Raw genomic sequence first — 18,449 nt, forward strand, 5'->3', positions numbered from 1 at the left:
TCTTTTCATCTTTTATATCATAAAATAATTCAGCTAAAACACTGCATGTAAAGGAACTTGTCTGATTCATATTTCATTTAATCTGGTATCAATTACTGACCAAGATTTGGAAAATTCAATGTCTGTGTAGATGAAATGCTTTAATACCTTAGATAGTAGCTAGTTTCTGGGTTCAGCCTGAAATGGCATGGTCAGAAAAGTTTAAAATATTTTTGCTAGATTCAAAGATGAGCAAGATTAAAAATTCCCAAATGTGTATTCTGGAACCCCTCCAAAAACATTCCATCTTTATTCATTATTGGATATTGTCTTGATTAAAATTCCTGTTGGTTTGTTCTATGGTTAAGTAGTAATCTTGTATCTTAGCATTTGGAATGTATTGGTATCATGTGACGAGCACAGAGCCCGAATGAATATAGAGAGATCTCTTTCACAAGTCAACAAGGAGGACTTATAGCGTTCAGATTTCAGCAGAGCTGTTTGCGGGGGGAGGTGGGCAGTTATCTGCTCAGTACATTCTTTCCAAAAAGTGAGTCAGAAAGAGAGCTGTTCAAAGCAAAATGATTTTTCCTAAAACACCAGTGTCCCGAATCAAGGCAGATTTCTCTAGAGGAAATAAGATATTTTTCCTCTTCTTTTTCTTTATCTCTTTTGTTCTATTTCTAGCATTTGGTGCCCTTTATTGCTAGTTTCACCCAGTAACATGTGAAAAATGTACTCGACAATGCAAAGCAGATGACTCGGTCACCATCTTCTGAGTCACCATTCTGTTCTCTGCATTCCTGCAGATGCCTTTCAAAACCAGAAAATGATTCTGTTAGGAGTCAGTAAGAAGGAAAATAAAAATGAAAAAAAAAATTGGGCCTACTTATACAGCCACACTGATACTTTTGTGGCTTGTCCCCCACTGGCAACCTGCTCGGCACTGGGTGTTCCCAGGGACCCTAGGCCCGGACCCCAAGCCCGGAGAAGATCTGGGAGAGCATGGAAGGCCACTTTGGTAGACTTGGCTGGCCTTTTGTTTTATTTTACATTGTAATGGTCACTTGGAAGTGAGCTCTGTGGCAGAGAGGAAAGGGGAGGACATTGGTGAAGATCTGGGTCCCTCGAGGTGAGGTAAGCTGTCTCCATTTCTCGTGTGCTGCACATGCATCTATTAGTTGGAGAAAGTCAGAGCCAAGGTTTTAGGCATAAACCCAATTTTTAAGAAAGTTGTCAGATACACCAAGTCACCTCTAAGTCTTCCCTAGCCTGGTGGGCAGGGGTATCTCATGAGATTAGATGAAGATAGGATCCCAGTGACCATGATTCTGGAGAAATGAGTCAACTGACTGCTTTAGTGGGTGCAAAGGAGCACGTAGTAGATGCTCTATACCTCTCTGTGCATCAGGGAGCATGCCTCCTAGGGATCTGGTCTTTGCCTTGGGGAAGTAGATGGATTAGACCACATTTTATGAGAGTTTTACCAAAGAACTTGCTCACTAAGCCTCCCATCCTCCATACGCAGAAATAATGACCAAAGTCAAGAAGCTGTCCAGTTTGTTGAACACAAACTCTAAGAAGAAGAAGGCTGTTTCATTCATCTCCCTGAGGCAAGTGCTTAGAACAGTGGCTGCACATAAATATGTGTCAGTGAATGAATGGTATTATATGAAGATTCTGAATCAAAAACCAACCAGTGCAATGGTCAAGTGGCTTTTGAGCCTAGAAGCACACTCTGTTTTAACAAGCTAAATTTTAAGAAGATAAAGTAAGGAAAGGGAGAGTACTAGTAATCATTGGTACTTGTATGTATCAGGAAATTTCTCATGTTCTTTGATGGGTAGGTATTGTCCCATTTTCCAGATTAGGAAACTGAGGCTTGGAGAGGTTAAATCACTTGCCTAAGGTCACACAGCTAATGAGTAGTCGATCTGTGGTTCAGACCCAGGACTCCCATGTTGGAATGGTTTCAAAGATGTAATTACTGTAGCACTTCCTTATTAGAGGCTCACTGCCTCAGCATTTAGGGATGTATCAGACTGCTTACACTTGATGTTAGAAAAAAGTTTTAACTTCTTTTCATGGGAAGGTTTTAGAATTTTGTGATTCAAACCAGATTAAGGCATTTAGGGATGTATCAGACTGCTTACACTTGATGTTAGAAAAAAGTTTTAACTTCTTTTCATGGGAAGGTTTTAGAATTTTGTGATTCAAACCAGATTAAGCAGGTGAAAGTGCTTTTTTAGACTGTTTGTCTTCACACTAAAAAGTTTGTTCTGAATCCAAATCCAGTATAAATGTATTAGCCCTTTCTAGCCAAGAGTTTACAGAAGTAAGAAGTAAATCAACATGCCTTCAACCCTAGGAGGAAATGTGAAAGAGAGAGATGGATGTTTGATCAGGTCTCAGAGGGCTCCTTTAGTTCCAACTCTGCTGGTAAACAGCTGTGTGATCTTGGATAAGTCCCTTCACCTCTCAGGACTTCAGTCTTATCTATGGTCAACTAAGGGACTAATAAACCTTGCTTTTCTTACTGATCAGATATTGGAATCAAGAGAAATATGGAATTAAAATACTTTCAAAATTTATAGCATCCAGTTCAGAAAACATTTATGTTTGTGATGAAAATGTCCTACTTTCTGTAATAATGGAGTTTGAGCTTTTTCCCATCTAATTTACCTAATTTTACTAATTTAATTTAATTTTCATCTTCCAAGATAATGTATACTTTTCCCGTTTAGAATTTCACTCAGCTTTTTTCACTTAGCTAAATGGAACTTTTCTCCCTTAGTTTGGCAATTGTGAACATTTTTCTGATTTTTCTTTTCCTGTTAATATTAGCTCAATCAGAATTTACTGTTCTTCTCTAAGGCAACAAGTCCAAGTACCTGAATTCATCTCAGAGAGCACAGAGAGTTGAGACGACGTTTCTCTCTGTACATACATTTCTAGGGTTGGCCCCAGATATGAAATATAATTATGGTGCTTTCTTGCCTGATATTAGGCAAGTCTGAGGAGGCCTGGCGTACATTCCTTGGGCTCATGAGTAATTATGGTGCTGGTGATGATCAACTACTTTATAAGGTCTTGGGCTGCTGGTATTCTGCTTTTTACGTAATGCACAAACCCCATGAATTTAATTACCACCATCTTGGTGCTTAACAAATATGCTTCACTTGTAAGCCTTGTATGTATTTATGTTCATATGGGACTAAAGGGTGTGTGTTCGTGAGTATTGCGACCACTACACCCCAGACATTCACAAAAATTGTCCCCCCAGATTCAGATTGGCTTTTGGTTTAATGGCCCATGCATTTGATATTCCTTGCTTGGTTGGAAAACTATTTTTCAAGTTCTCTTTTTCTCCACCTCCTTTCTTCTCCCTTCTTTGTCTAAACTGTATAATGCTGTGTTTCCTTTTGAAAGATTAGGTAAGAGGGAACACGTGTGTGAAAGTCGTGGCCAACTCCCATGTGTTGGGGGCTGGTGAGATGAAGGCCAAAGGCCAAATGACTTCAACACCTGACAAGTGTGTGGATCTCATTATGGCCATGGGGTCTGGAGGCCTTAAAAAAATCAATGGATTTGCAGGATGCATGGTCAACATTTGGAGAGAAAGCAAGTCTTCAATGATTTTGTTTCTAATCCATGGCAGAGGTATGGCCCTTCAAGAAAAAAAAAATCCTTTCATCTCCTAGCAGCAAAGTTTCCATTTACCCCATATATTTAAGGGATTCACAGAGCTTGAAGCAGTATTTGAGATTATCTTGTCCAATGCCTTTATTTTATAAATGAGTAGCATGAGCTCAGGAAGGAGAGTTTCCCAAGTCCTCATAACCGACCAGATTCCCTGAGTCGCAGCTCAGCCTTCCCTATGTCACACCTGCTGCCATGGCACTGATTCACATCCACTTATCCAGCGAGGGACTTTTGAGCACCTACTCTGTGCTTGGGAGTAAGTAGCTTGGTTTGGGGCTCACAAGGAAGTCATTCAGGCATAGTTTTGGCCTTCAAGGAATTTGTTAGCAATTTGGAGAGTCAAGACTAATATGACACACAGTCTCATGTGCAAATGGCAGCTTATAGGTCAGGGTTGATGTAAGTGGAGCAGTCCCATTCCTCAGGATGTCAGAGTGCAGAAGTTGGGGAAGCCTAGGCTTCTGGGAGGAGACTTGGAGGCAGAACTTGAAGCAGGTTTTGGAAGTTTGAAGTTTTGGAATTCCAGAAAGGAGCAGGGCTTGCGAAAGGCTCAGAAGTCTTAAGGAAAAGCATGTGAGTAAAGTGTTGGGAGTGAAGACAGGCCAACTTCTCAGTCCGTGTGTGGAGGATGTGGAATGATGTTGGCTCCACAGCATAGGAGCACAATGCAGACAGCCTTTCATCCAGACTAAGGGGTCTACTTCCTTGTGCAGAGAATGGACATCAATTACAGTTTTAAGTAGGGCAGTGAGGAGAAAAAATGAAGATATCTGGTTAGAGGAAAGATTGGAGGGAGGTAAGATCAGAAACAGGGAACCAGTTGGGTTAGTTTGGAAAAAGTCCCAGCATGAGGTGATGAACCCCCTGAGCAGGGAAGTGGGAAATACAAAGCAGCAGGTGCCGAGGGACCCCCTTAACTCTGAGGGGCTGCCTGGGTGAGGGTAAAATTTGCAATGCCAACTCCTAGAATGACTAGAATCTTTGCCTTCCAGGATCTTGAGAGGTTTGCTCTGGTTGTCCATATGGCTTTTCCAGGAGTGCTGGCACAAGGTATGATTCTTCACCATTTAGAGGCAAAACTGAAGGCAGGGAAAGAGGGACAGTTACCCCACAAGACCGGGACATCTCAGGCTGACACTAAAGTGCCCAGTGTCTGGATAGAGTGATGGGCCTGCATCCTGACTTGGCCTCTCACTAATTCCAAGCTGCAGCCAAGCCACTAACGCATTCCAAACCTCAGTGTTCTTATCTGTACTTTTGAGATGTAGTAACGCCTGCCGTAGTTACCTCACCCAGTGTTGTAAGAATCCAGTCAGAGAGTATATATGAACTGTACATAGACTGTAATCAGCGTCCTGTCACAGCTCTTGCTGCTGAGATGGTGGAGCATTGGATGTAGGGAGAAACTACACAAGAGCAAGGATGTATTCCCTACCTAGAAAGTAACCATCTTTGCCTTGCCAACTTTGACACTGCTTTCTCACATTTAAGAAGGAATAGAAGAGGAAATAGCTTGAGGATGCTGTTCAAACTCATTACGGTGATCTGCCCTAAACCAGAACTGACGAGGCTCTGCTGGGAGAACTTTCAGAACTTGGGTGGCCCCATCCAAAGCTGAAAAATCATTGAAAGGATGGGAGGGGGGGTGAGATGCTCATCCCTGAAAAAAGGGGAGATGGTTTTCAAACTATATTTTTAATATATTTTCTAAATTTTAATGACACTCTGCCTGAAACTATTAGCAGCTTCTCAAGTTCTCTGAGCAGGGTTTTCCTTGGAGATTGGCTGGATCATAGGTTTAATTCCTGACACCTTTCTAAAAACGTAAAGAACCAGTTCATCTAGAACTCCATCAACACCCCCTCCCAAAGGAGGAGGCTGTGTTGGCGTCTGGAGACAGAGCGGGGACCCTGTGGAAAGGTTTCTGGGTAATGGGAGGAAGAAGAACATTCAAAACAGAATCACTGAGCACCACCTGGTCTAGAGAGTGAGGGGCATAAAAATATATGTTTCGAGTGCTTGCTGAGTGCCAGAACTTGTTTTTGATTCTGATCGTATAGTGTCAGAGTTTAAGATACTCTAGACGTTTTTCTGGAGACCAATGTGAATTCAGTGATAGGTTTTTCCCTGCAGAATGGCACAGATACAGCGTTGGAGAGCTCATCCAGGCTCCATCCAGAGGGTAGATTTGGGGCAGGGGAGGCTATAGGAGCAGGAGACCAGTGCAGGGTAAACAGCAGGAACCCCCTGAACTAGGTCAGTGGTGGTAGAGAAGGAGCAGATTTGGAAAATAGTTTGGTAGCAAACATGAAAAGGGCTGCCCACTGAGAAAACAGTGCCCGTAGTTTTGGTTCCCTGTATTCCCCCTCACCCAGCACTTATGAGATGCTTAACCCCCTGGCCTTGAATGTTTGTTGATTAATTGCTTGGTTCATCACATACCTTAAGGTAAAATTTCACTGTCTATCCTATCCAGTGATGAGGACCAAAATTTACCCATAATATATTTATCACAGTATCATTTTTTCTAGTTTCACTGAGATATAATTGACATACAGCACTGCCTAAGTTTAAGGTGCACAGCGTAATGATTTGACTTCCATACATAATGAAATGATTATCACAAGAGTGAACATCCATTATCTCATATAGATACAACATTAAAGAAATAGAAAAAAATTGTTTTCCTTATAACTCTTAGGATTTACTCTGTTAAGAGCTTTCATTTATAATGTACAGCAGTGTTAATTACCTTTATCATGCTGTATATTACATCCCTAGTACTTATTTATCTTATAACTGAAAGTTTGCACCTTTTGACTGCTTTCATTTAATTTCCTCTCCTCCCACCCCTACCTCTGGTAATCATAAATCTGATCTCTTTTCTGTGGGTTTGTTTGTTTTTGAAGTATAATTGACCTATAATACTATGTTAGTTCCTGGTATACAACATAATGATTCAATATCTCTGTACATTTCAAAATATTCACCAAGATAAGTCTAGTTGTCATCTGTCACCATACAAAGATATTACATAATTATTGACTATATTCCCCACATTGTACATTTCAGACTTGTGACATTTATTTTGTAACTGGAAGTCTGTACCTCTTAGTCTCCCTCACCTATTTCTCTCCTCCCCTCAATTCTTTCCCCTCTGGCGACCACCTGTTTGTTCTCTGTATCTATGACTCTGTTTCTGTTTAGTTATATTTGTTCATTTGTTTTGTTTTTTAGATTACACATATAAGAGAAATCATACATTATTTATCTTTCTCTGACTGACTTATTTTACTTAGCATAATACCTTCTAGGTCCATCCATGTTATCACAAATGGCAAGATTTCTTTCTTAATGGCTGAGTAATATTCCACTGTATGCATATATACCACATCTTCTTTACCCATTCATCTATTGATGGGCACTTGCTGCTTCTATATCTTGGCTATTGTAAATAAAGCTGTAATGAGCATAGGACTGCACATATCTTTTTGATTTAGTGTCACATTTAATTGCAAAATTATGTTCAAATAGGGGGAAAGTTCTTATGTTGGATTGAATATTTACAATTAAATGTATTAAATGTAATAATTTACAATTATTAAAAATCACATTTTCAATAAATGTGACATAGGAATGACATAGGACATTAATGACATAGGAACTTCTAACATAATGTTAAGTATAAACATAATACAAACTATGTATAGATAGTATGCTCCTAATCAATTAAAAATACACACAGAGGGGCTTCCCTGGTGGCACAGTGGTTGAGAAACTGCCTGCCAATGCAGGGGACATGGGTTCAAGCCCTGGTCTGGGAGGATCCCACATGCCGCGGAGCAACTGGGCCCGTGAACCACAACTACTGAGCCTGCGCGTCTGGAGCCTGTGCTCCGCAACAAGAGAGGCTGCGATAGTGAGAGGCCTGAGCACCGCGATGAAGAGTGGCCCCCGCTCTCCGCAACTAGAGAAAGCCCTCACACAGAAACAAAGACCCAACATAGCCAAAAAAAAAAAAACAAAAAAACCACACACAGAGAAAAAAGAAAGGAAGAAAATATATCAACATGTTAATCATAGTTACCTTGAGTGGCAAGGCTGTTTATTTTCTTCTTTCCACATTTTAATATTTTTCTAATTTTGCACTGTGGAGAGGAAGAAGTTTTCAAATCAGAAGAATAAAAATTACTGTGGAAGAAAAAAAAACCCAAGAGGATACCATTTAGAGATTCAGAAGATTGTGTTCAAATGTCAGCACTGCCTTATGACTTAGGCAAGTCACTTAACCTCTATAGTCTACAGTTTTCTTATCTGTAAAGCGAGCATAATAACATCTGCCTGCTAATTATGGGGCTATTGTAAATGTCAAACAAAATAAGGGGTGTGGAAGTGCTTTATCAGTTACTAGTTAAGTTGCTTCAGGAATATATGAGATTCTGGTTATTGCTATGTTCCCTCCCCTCACGGGGGACCCATAAGTGTCTGCTAGAGGGCCCTCCGGGTGGGTGTGGGTAGCTGGCAACCTACTCTGGAGAAGAGGGGAGGAGCTCATCCCAGCTGGAAGCTATTTTGCTTGAATGGAGACTATCAGGTCTAGCCAAAAATAATTTCATTGTGTTGAAGAAAGAGAGCTCAGAGACAAGCTGAGAGTGTTGGGGAAAGAGGAAGACGCTGGGCAAAGGAGAACTCAGTCCCGGCAAGCCTGTTGGGATTCTAATTCTCACTCCCAGTCTGTCTGCGAGGCTGAATTCTCCTTCCAGCGCTGTGACTCCAGTCTTGAGTAACACTGGACCAGCCCTTACTCCCTCTGGGCCTCGGGATCGTGTGTGACAAATGAAGGCTTGTAAGGGCTGGTCCCTCCCTCCCACCCTCCCAAATATGGGAACGTATTCTGTGCGTCTCATGTGAAATCATTCCTTTCATCAGTGCTGTAACAGAGTCACCATGAATGATCCAGGTGAAGAGGTAAAAGATATGAATGGAACATACACAAAGAGGGGTGGGGCAAGTGGGCAAGCCAAGAGATGATATGGTATCACAACCAACAAACATATATTAAGTCTATGGTAAGTGTAGGTCCTTATGTTTCATACCGAGGGGTCAGAAACATGGGTCTCAATCCCTGCCTACGTGGGAAGAGATGATGAAGACAGGGTCCCTTCCTAATTGCCAAGAGTGAATCCCAGGGAGTGAGCACCCAGGAGGTCAGAGGAGGCACATGATGAGCAGGGTGATGAGGAGATGACTTGGAGAGCAGGTAGCCTGATGAGGTCTCCCAAGCTGGGAGTGAGCAGAAAGCACCAGTATGAAGATAGGTTTCGGGAACAATACACAACTTCCCCCAGCTTGGAAGCTTCTAGTTGACTTATCTTGGAAAAATCGTTTAACTCAAATGAACCTCTGTTTCTTCAGTTGTGAAAATGAGGCTATTAATACTTCACAGGCTATTGGGATGATTAAATGAGGGAAAGAAGATGAAGTTCCAGTCATACAGTATGTGTTCAAAAATATTCATTTCCTTTTCTCTCTTTTTTCCTACATTATCTAATGGCTAGCCCCAGACCAATGATTGGAAACTGGTGGTCTATGAGCCAAATCTAATTTGTAGGCACTGTTTTACCCAGATCACAGAATTCTAGTTTACACTGTGTTTTAAAAATATTTGCATTAGCTGGTGACACTTGAAAACTAGGAAATTTTATATAACCATCCAGATTTCCAACATCTCTTGAAAAATCAGAAGGCCCACATGAACACTTGACACCTACTGGCTGGAGCTGAGCCAGGGCTGCTCCTGTGGGCAGGGCCTCATTCCCACTTCTCCACAGTCCGCACGACTCCCTGCTGAGCCCCAACACTGAGGCCAGTGTCAGCTATAGTCTGTCACTGTGTTTGCACCGTTTTTTATTCTTGAATTGAGTTTTTAGTGAAATTTCTTTTTAAAGCAGAAAAATGAAACATTGGCCAAGAGCATCACATGTTCAAAAACAAAAACAAACAAAAAAAATAGAACAGGAAGAGAGCATATTTCATTGGGGAGGTGAAGAAAATTCCTATGTGTTTAATATGCAGATGAAGAGTGACTCTATTGAAAGAATACACTTGGCTTGCTTCACTTTTTACCTGCTTGGCCCCTGTAGACATTTGAGTTTATTGCCCTTAGCCTGGGCCAGTTGCTCTTATCAGTATGTGTCTGTGGAAACTAGAAATCTCTCTTCATAATTTCCTCCTGCTGTGAAGGGGAAAATTTGGGCAGAACTGAAGAAGACATGCGGGCACCAATGGTGGTCAACACGAAGTCCAGGGAGTTGGCTACTGAACAAGGCCTCTTGCCTCCATGAAGGTATGTCAGTTCACCATGAGGGCAGACATTTCTAGGTCTTGAAAATACATGATCCTTTCAGAGCTTCCCAGTTAACACTTCCAAGATCAAAGATAACTCTAAGCTGATGAAATGATGGCTGGAACTAAAGGAAAAGCAATGGTTTAGAAAGGCATTGTCCAATAAAAATATGAGGTGAGCCACATATATAGTTTAAAATTTTCTAGTAGCCACATTGTCAAAAGAAAAAGAAATGAGTGAATTGAATTTAAATATATATATCGAAAATATTGTCATTTCTACATTTTAACATGTAGTTGATATAAAAAATAATTAAATGAGATATTTTAACATTGTTTTTCTTCTGATTAATTCAGTCTTCCAAATTTGGTGTGTATTTTCCATTTATAGCACATCCTGGCCGCATTTCAAGTGCTCACTAGCCTCCCATGGCCAGTGGCCACTGTACTGAACGGTGCAGGGTTAGAAGATAGATGGGGGCATTAGCAGCTGTAAGAGCTTTACTGCTTCCTTGGCTTTGCTGCTGGCTGGCCCTGATCAGTCAGATCTTGGTCTCTCCCTTCTTGTGTATCCCATATCCTCTGTATCATGTGCCTTTATCTTCTTCTCAATATTAAGCAAGCAATTTGAGGACACCCTTCCCACACTGGCACCATGTTTTCCTTTCCTTGCCGACTCTTCTGGATAAAGGATGATGTGGGACATGGTAGCAGGTGCTCACTATGTTTTCTTGACCTAGTATACTCTATTTTTTTTTTTGCAGTACGCGGGCCTCTCACTGTTGTGGCCTCTCCCACTGCGGAGTTCAGGCTCCGGACACGCAGGCTCAGCGGCCATGGCTCACGGGCCCAGCCGCTCTGCGGCATGTGGGATCTTCCCAGACTGGGGCACGAACCCATGTCCCCTGCATCGGCAGGCGGACTCCCAACCACTGCGCCACCAGGAAAGCCCTAAAGCATTTTTTTTAATATAGTCTATTTTTGACTTGAGTTCTTCCATGATGGAAAATTCACAAATTCTCTGTTCTGAAACAGGATATTGACTTTGGCTACCCCTGTTAAACTTCTAAGATTAAAGATCCTACTGAATCTTAGACTTTCACTGTCAACATCATTCATTCATTCATTCATTCATTCATAGATTCATTAACAAACATGCCAGGCATACTGCTAGGTACTAGAATTCCAAAGATCACAAAAGCACATTTATTACTCAATAATTACTCAATATGAAAACAAATAAATGCTGTTTAGCATGACAAGTACAATAACAGATGTAGAGTGAGAGTGAGAGAAAGGGTAAGGGACATAAATGGAGGAGTAGCCCTTTTGTTTGGAGAGATTAGGGAAGTCTTCACAGAGGAGGTGACGTTTGAGTGGGATCCCAAGGAATGAGTAGAAATTCAGCAGGCAGAAAGAAGGGCATGAATTTACACTTGTGTGGCCAGCACATGTAAAATTCTGGAGGGCCCCAAATTGGGGCTGATGGCCAAAGCAGATGGTCCAGCTGTGTCTTTCCATTGTGAGCTTATAGGTGGGACTGCAGTCTCCTGATATGAGACAACTAGTTTGATATTCATTCAACCTTCTATTTTACTGTGACTTTATCAAGATGCTGCAAGGTGTGAGATGCCTAGTTCTATGATCAACTTCAGAAGACTTCTATGTCTATGGGTAACCCACAGAAATTTAGACAACTTTACTTGTTGTCTAAAGTACACAAGAACTTCTTGGGCCTTATCTAAAAGTCAGTTTTATAGGAGTACCTTAAACAGATTTCTGAGTAACCCTCAAAATTAAGTACCATTAAACCCTAACCAAAATGTACATGTGGATTTGAGATGTGTCAACATGTGTTTTGCATCTTTCCCTTGTGAAATTTATGTATCTTGCATGGCCTTTGGGCAGAGCCCATGTGTTTCACATATGGTTGGTACATTTCTTATTAGGAATGGTATAAAGAGGGTCAGGAGAATCAGACTACTGTATTGATAAACATAAGGTTAGAATCCACTGATAAAAAATGGCTTCTGAGACACCCACATTAATGAGAAGAACATTTATCTTGAAGACATATACATTTTTGGCTGGAAGGAATCTTGGAGAGAATTTGGTCCAACCCATTTATTTCACACTTAGGAAACTGAGACCTTGAAGGATTAAGTGATTCACCCAAGGTCCTCGGATACCAGTGGCAAAGCAAGGATGAGAACTTAAGCTATCTGATTTCCAGCCCAATGCTCTTTTTCTATTTTCCACATTGCTTGGCTCATGATTTTCATTAAAAGCACATTATCATTTTCCAGTTTAAAATGATTTCTTGATAGCAGTTCTAGAGAGTTTTCCAGATTCCAACTATGAAAACATAGGAAAAGATGGAAATTTATGGGAGCAGAGTTATGCATTTATGACTTTGACTTGTAGCCCCCAGGCCGAGCAGAATCCTTGGCACTTAGTAGTTTCTTATTAGTACCTGGGGAATGAACGAACCACATCAACAACCCAAGTGATGAGCAATGTGCTACCAGAATCTATGGGAATGCCCACAAAGGTTACAAGACCTATAAAAACTAAAGTGAGGACTGCAACTAGGGTGGGGGCAACATATGCTTTGCCAAAGAAACAGGGCAGGCTTGATCTCCTGTAGAATGTGTCTTTACTCAGAGATGATATTCAAAATATTCAATGACCATGGCCACACAGGCATTAGCCATCAGAGTGGAGGCTGCTGTGAACAATTGGAATTGGAGCCAACCAGTTAAATACTAGCACTGTCTCTTCTCCCATTTTACTGTTCTTTGGGATGCTCAGAATGTGGTTCCTCTTCCCACCCACCCAGTAATTCTCCTTTCTATGTCCCCTCCTGAGAGAATAAAACTCTAATAAAACTACAGAGAAGGAAGGAATATAGATGAGGATGTGGATATTATTACATGGAAGATGTAGTCTCAGTGAGTAAAGTTCTCAGTGAGTAAAGTGAGGTAGGAAGAACCCCAGTAGCATTGCATGCTGGAGTTTCATTTGACTCTTCTTCACTTTAGAGTCAATGAGCTGGGGAATTGAAGACGGACATTTTTGCAGTTGGGCTGCACTAGAGATCTGCTGTCCACTGGGACTCTGAATCCTTGGGCACATCCTTCTGCCCTCTGGCTACATACTTGGGAAGGGGCTTTACCAAAACCAAAGTGGTCAGCAAAGGAGGTGAACAGAACTACCCAAAGCACACCTGCAGGTGCATGCCAAGTCTGGATGCATCTCTGCTAATTTTAAGATTGGAAAAATGGAAAAATCTAACATGGAACATATTAAAAAGTTGCACAACAAGCGATAAGGAGATAAAACATTGAGAAACTTCTTGAAATACTCTGAAGGATGCATGAAGCCTTGTTCCATGAAAGGAACAAAATCCTATGAGGAAGAAATAGCCTGAAATGTTGATAATGAGGACTGTAAAGAAAATAAATGTACAACGGCAGAATTTAAATGCTCACTGAAGACAGAAAATAGCAAAATTGATGATGCAGAAGACTGAAGCAACTATATTACAGACAAACTGGATAGTTCCCCCAACTCTCACTGCAGAAAGGAGAGAAAAATGGACACAGTGATGAATGGAGAGGCAACATAAAATAGAATCAAGAGTAAGGACTCTGAAGGTGTACGCTCTGGGTGCAAATCCTGACCCCAACCGTACTAACAGTGTGTCATTGGGCTAGTTGTATAATCTCTCTGTGCCTCAGTATTCTTGATTTTAAAATAGGGCTAATAATAATTACCTACCTCAAATGGATTTGTGACCTTTAATTAAATTAATTACTATTGATAAGATGTTTAAACGAGGATTTGGTATATAGTAAACAGTATAATATATTCTTTAAATAAAAAACAAGCAATAAGGTTACAGACATGGAGGACAGAGGGTAAAAATTAAACTTAAGAACATAACCATCAAAATGGGTGAGAGTTAAATAATCAGAGCAGCAATAATTACAAACACAATTACTATTTTTGAATTCTTGGTTTCCAGCAGCCCACCTGACCACCATCAGTATCGCTGGCCTCGTACTCGTGCCCCAACAGTTTTCAGCAACACTGAGAGAGTGTCACTACCTTCATTACTATCTTTTCCTCTGCCCTCTGCATTTCTCTTCACTGTTTATATCACTACTTGAAATTATATTATACTTTTGTTACTTTCACTTCCACTTGAATTTATGTTCCACGAGTGCTAGTCTCTCTTGTTCACCATTGTCATAGAGTAGATACTAAAAAAGTTATTGAATAAGTGAATGAAGAAAGACCTGGGTGTCTTGACATATCAGGTCACATAAATTAAGAGAGCCATTCTTAGATACGCAATGGCAAGATTTTAGAAGAGAAAGAGAATTGGAGGCATCAATGGAAGAAAAAAAATTAGTTTCCCTGCCTACAAGTGAACAATTTCTTTCTGACATCGTCCTTATCCTCTGCTGTAGTATATGAAGGAAAACAATAGAGCAATGTCTGCAAAACTTTTGAAAGAATTTTATACTCATGTACTAGAGGATTAGATACTATAATTACCATGTGCTTTTCTTTTAAAAAGGGATGAATAGGCTTCCCTGATGGCGCAGTGGTTGAGAGTCTGCCTGCCGATGCAGGGGACATGGGTTCGTGCCCCGGTCCGGGAAGACCCCACATGCTGTGGAGCAGCTGGGCCCGTGAGCCACGGCCACTGGGCCTGCGCGTCCGGAGCCTGTGCTCTGCAACGGGAGAGGCCACAGCAGTGAGAGGCCCGCATACTGCAAAAATAAATAAATAAATAAATAAAAATAAAAAGGGATGAATAAAAAATAAGACCTTGATAATGGGGAAGAGATGATATAAAGGGAGGGTGGGGGTACTCATACTCTGCTCCTGTAGTTTTAAAGGCCATTCATAGACAAAATACTCCCACATTTAGATCTTTAGTCCTTTAGTCCTTATAGTAGTATGAATAATGGTCCCCTATAGATGTCCACCTCCTCATCCCTGGAACCTGTGAATATGTTACCTCAGATGGTAAAAAAAAAAAAAAAAAGTATATATATATACACACACACACACACACACACACACACACACACACACACAGAAGGAGGGAGGGAGGGAGGGAGAGAGAGAGAGAAAGAAATATATATATGTAAAGAAATTTTCAGACGTGATTAAGTTACAAATATTGAGATGGGAGGTTTCCTGCATTATCCAGATGGGCTCATTTGCAATCAAAAGTGTTCTTATATCAATAAAAAGGAGGCAGGAGAATCAAAATTGAGAGAGTAATAGGAAATGTGACAATGGAAGCAAGAAATTGGAGTGGTGTGAGGAATGGATCATAAACCTAGAAATGTAAACAGTGTCTGAAAATGACAAGGAGACAGATTACCCCTCAAAGCCTCCAGAAGGGACCAGACCTGCTAACACTTTGACTTTAATCCAATGAGACTGATTTTGAAATTCTGACGTCCAGATTGGAAGATAATAAAATAGTGTGTGTGTTTTTTTAAGTTGAGGTGAAATATACATAGTAGTTAATCATTTTAAGGGATACAATTCAGTGGCATTTGGTGCATTCACAGTGATGTGCAACCACTACGGCTCTCTATTTTAAAAAAGTTTTCACTACTCCAGAAGAAACTCATACCCATTAGGCAGTTACTTTTTGTGTCTGGCTTCTTTTACTTAGTATAATGTTTTCAAGGTTTATCCAAGTGGTAACATGTATCAATACTTCATTCCCAGGGATCTTCAAGATGGCGGAGGAGTAAGATGTGAAGATCACCTTCCTCCCTACAAATACATCAAAAATACATCTACATGTGGAACAACCCCTACAGAATACCTACTGAACGCTGGCAGAAGACCTCAGACTTCCCAGAAGGCAAGAAACTCCCCACGTACCTGCGTAGGGCAAAAGAAAAAAGAATAAACAGAGACAAAACAATAGGGAAGGGACCTGCACCCCTGGGAGGGAGCTGTGAAGGAGGAAAGGTTTCCACACAGTAGGAAGATCCTTCATTGGTGGAGATGGGGAGGTGGGTGCGGGGGAAGCTTCAGAGCCATGGAGGAGAGCACAGCAACAGGGGTGCAGGGGGCAAAGTGGAGAGATTCCTGCACAGAGGATCGGTGCCGACCAGCACTCACCAGCCTGAGACGCTAGTCTGCTTACCCGCTGGGGTGGGCAGGTGCTGGGAGCTGAGGCTCGGGCTTCAGACGTCAGATCCCAGGGAGAGGACTGGGGTTGGCTGCGTGAACACAGCCTGAAGGGGGCTAGTGCACCACAGCTAGCTGGGAGGGAGTCCAGGAAAAAGTCTGGACCTGCCTAAGAGGAAACAGACCATTGTTTCACAGTGCATGAGGAGAGGGGATTCAGAGCACTGCCTAAACGAGCTCCAGAGACTGGTGCAAGCCACGGCCACCAGTGTGGACACCAGAGGTGGGCGTGAAACACTAAGGCTGCTACTGCAGCCACCAAGAAGCCTGTGTGCAAGCACAGGTCACTATCCACACCTCCCCTCTCAGGAGCCTGTGCAGCCTGCCACTGCCAGGGTCCTGTGATCCAGGGACAACTTCCCCAGGACAACACATGGCGTGCCTCAGGCTGTTGCAATGTCACACCAACTTCTGCCGCTGCAGGCTCACACCACATTCCGTACCCCTCCTCTCACCTGGCTTGAGTGAGCCAGAGCCCCTTAATCAGCTGCTACTTTAACCCTGTCCTGTCTGGGCGGGAACAGACGCCCTCAGGTGACCTACATGCAAAAGAGGGGCCAAATCCAAAGCCGAACCCCAGGAGCTGTGTGAACAAAGAAGAGAAAGGGAAATTTCTACAAGCAGCCTCTGGAGCAGCGGATTAAATCTCCACAGTCAACTTGATGTACCCTGCATCTGTGGAATACCTGAAGAGACAGCACATCATCCCAAATTTGAGGTGGTGGACTTTGGGAGCAACTATAGACTTGGGGTTTGCTTTCTGCATCTAATTTCTTTCTGGTTTTATGTTTATCTTAGTTTAGTATTTAGAGCTTATTATCATTGGTATATTTGTTTATTGATTTGGTTACTCTCTTCCTTTTATATATATATATATATATTTTTCCTTTAATTGAGTGTGTATGTGTATGCTTCTTTGTGTGATTTTCTTTGTATAGCTTTGTTTTTATCATTTGTCCTAGGGTTCTGTCTGTCTGTTTTATTTTTTATTTATTTTTTTGTATAGTTTTAGCGCTTGTTATCATTGGTGGATTTGTTTTTTTGTTTGGCTGCTCTCTTCATTCTTTCTTTTTTATTTTGTTTGAATTAATTTTATATTTTAAAAAATATTCTTTATTTTAATAACTTCCTTCCTTCCTTTCTTCCTTTCTTTCTTTCTTTCTTCCTTCCTTCCTTTCTTCCTTCCTTTCTTTCTTTCTTTCTTTCTTTCTTTCTCTCTTTTGCTCCTTTTTCTTCTGAGCAGTGTGGCTGACGGGGTCTTGGTGCTCCAGCTGGGTGTTGGGCCTGAGCCTCTGAGGTGGGAGAGCTGAGTTCAGGACTTTGGACCACCAGAGACCTCCCACCTCCACATAATATCAAACAGCAAAAGCTCTCACAGAGATCTCCATCTCAATGCTAAGACCCAGCTCCACTCAACAACCAACAAGCTACAGTGCTGGACACCCTATGCCAAACAACTAGCAAGACAGGAACACAACACCACCCATTAGCAGAGAGGCTGCCTAAAATCACAATAAGGTCACAGATACCCCAAAACACACCACTGGATGCGGTCCTGCTGAGCAGAAAGACAAGATCAAGCCTCATCCACAGAACACAGGCACCAGTCCCCTCCACCAGGAAGTCAGTACAACCCACTGAACCAACCTTAGCTACTGGGGGCAGACACCTAAAACAATGGGAACTACGAACCTGCAGCCTGTGAAAAGCAGACCCCAAACACAGTAAGTTAAGCAAAATGATAAGACAGAGAAATAAACAGCAGATGAAGGAGCAAGGTAAAAACCCACCAAACCAAACAAATGAAGAGGAAATAGGCAGTGTACTTGAAAAAGAATTCAGTGTAATGATAGTAAAGATGATACAAAATCTTGGAAATAGAATGCAGAAAATAAAAGAAACATTTAACAAGGTCCTAGAAGAACTAAAGAGCACACACACAATGATGAACAACACAATAAATGAAATTAAAAATTCTCTAGAAGGAATCAATAGCAGAATAATAGAGGCAGAGAACAGATAAGTGACCTGGAAGATAAAATAGTGGAAATAACTACCACAGAGCAGAATAAAGAAAGAAGAATGAAAAGAATTGAGGACAGTCTCAGAGACCACTGGGACAACATTAAACCCACCAACATTCTAATTATAGGGGTCCCAGAAGAGGAAGAAGGGATAAAGCAAGGAACTGA

General features: G+C 41.5%; 1 long non-coding RNA gene across 2 annotated transcripts; it reads left to right on the top strand.

Moving 5' to 3' along the window:
• The first annotated feature begins 638 nt into the window (after positions 1-638).
• On the top strand, positions 639-17,585 carry LOC309809796. 2 transcript variants are annotated; one of them, XR_014294900.1, is made up of 3 exons: positions 639-1,116; positions 9,925-10,027; positions 15,787-17,585. It is a non-coding gene; the product is annotated as an uncharacterized lncRNA (long non-coding RNA). The 2 variants fall into 2 exon arrangements; XR_014294901.1 differs by lacking the exon at positions 639-1,116 and adding an exon at positions 4,670-4,731.
• Positions 17,586-18,449: the final 864 nt, after the last annotated feature.

Source organism: Mesoplodon mirus, assembly GCF_964341445.2.
Source record: "Mesoplodon mirus genome assembly, chromosome: 8".
NCBI lineage: Eukaryota > Metazoa > Chordata > Mammalia > Artiodactyla > Ziphiidae > Mesoplodon > Mesoplodon mirus.